Below are 1942 nucleotides of genomic sequence, written 5' to 3'. Positions count from 1 at the left end.
CGTGTTCCTGAGAAATAAGGGTTTAAAATGAAACAAGCAATGATAGGAATTGCAGAATTAAAATGTGTAATTCAATTAACAAGTTTCTGAAAAAATCCAAATTGGCAACTTCTACCAAAAGCTTGTAAGTCCCAGTTGATAGTTCCTTGAGATTTACTAGGACCATGGCAATATGCAATGGCTTGTTAGTTGCTCTGAAAGAGGGGTTAAAACCTCCATACTCACATCTATCAGCCTTTTTCAAAGCTAGCCGCTGATCATTAAGCAAAAGAGAATTTCAAGTCACCCTTCTATCTTAGATGAACTTGAAATATATTTCTTGCAGCATGAATGATGAAACTAATTAAGAACATACTGTTGAACCCCTTTTAGTGATTCAAGATCAACCCCAGAAATATACGCTAAAAAAGATAAAGCTATAGCATTGTTATTTTAATTTCCAAGGTTCCTGGATTCTTCTAATTTTGGGCCATTAGAGAGAAATACCTTGGGAAAATTTAAAATAATAGAAAATCATGGTAAAATTGGGCCATTAGAGAGAAATACCTGGATTCTTGCGGGATGTGCATGTGATTAGACTGTTCAACACAAGAAAAAAAAAACAAGAAATAATCTATAGAAAAATCCGATTAGAATATTCATGAGAATTATATCATCTTAACGCCCAATTTCTCCAACAATAATCAAAGCCCAATAGAATTAGGTACATTGTGTGAACATGAAATAGAGAGAAAGAGAGAGAGATATACCTGTGAATGAAATGTTGCCAATGTGCGACTGAGAGAGAGATCGCAATAGAGAAATTTACTTATATCAACTTAGACAAAGAACTGAGATTATGAACTCTATCAAGGGTAAATAGATTTCGTTCTCATATTTTTTTATTAGAAAATGGAATATGAGTGAATATGACACTAAAAAAATTGATGAACAATTTAGTAAGAATCAACAAGTCAAGGAAATACTGAGATAACCTAAGAACCAAGTCCCAATCACAAATCTATAAAATGAAAAGAATAATAAAACATTAGAAATTAAGTTAGCGATGGAGGTTTGAGAGAGCTGATAAGGTTTATCCAAGTCTGTCCAAATCGGGCAAGGTGAAGATAAGATCTGTTGACATGCATTGTAATTCCATGGAGATTGGAGATAACTGGCTTGCTATTAGAAGGAGGCTACGTGGCACTTCGGCAGGTCGGTGGCACCCCAGTCTTGACAGAGTGACCTGAGGTGCCTGAGGTGACTAGCACTACTAAGGTGTCCGAAATTGTTGAAGTGTCTCCATATCACTCTGTCGCTCCACGTGTCGTCTCATAATTGGTCAGGCCAAATTATCCTTCATTAAAACTAAAAAGCATCTATCTTTTGCTTTCAACATGAAAGATCTAGGAGAAGTATATACCATTTTAGGAATCAAAGTTAAGAAATAGAATGGGGATTATGCATTAAGTCAATCACATTATATTGAAAAGATGCTTGATAAGTTCAAGTATTTAGGATTTAAGCAATATGGCACACCATGTGATTTTAGTATAAAATTAGTGGAAAATTTTGAGAGATCAATTGCATAACTTGAATATGATATTGCTATAGGAAGTTCAATGTATGCTATGCTTTGTACTAGGCCTGATATCGCATATGCTATTGGTAAGCGTTATAGATTTAAGGGTAAAATACAAAAATCTCCCTTGAAATTTCTGACAATCATAAAAACTTTCCCTATTGTCTCATTTTAGCAAAAACCTCCATTTTATTTTAAAAAAAATTGACAGATACCTCCTTTCCATCAATGATCAAGACAGAAAATGTGTATAATTACATTTTTACCCTTAGGCATCATTAGATCAATTTGCAAAATTCTGAATTTGCCCTTAATAACCCTACCAGTTACACGGCGATATTACTCAATATATTCCGCCATCCATTTTTCCGACGACTGTAC

Source organism: Nelumbo lutea, chromosome 5 (genome assembly GCF_056320005.1).
Source record: "Nelumbo lutea isolate HS-2025 chromosome 5, American lotus-T2T, whole genome shotgun sequence".
NCBI classification, from domain to species: domain Eukaryota; kingdom Viridiplantae; phylum Streptophyta; class Magnoliopsida; order Proteales; family Nelumbonaceae; genus Nelumbo; species Nelumbo lutea.
This window is presented reverse-complemented; position numbering follows the sequence as displayed.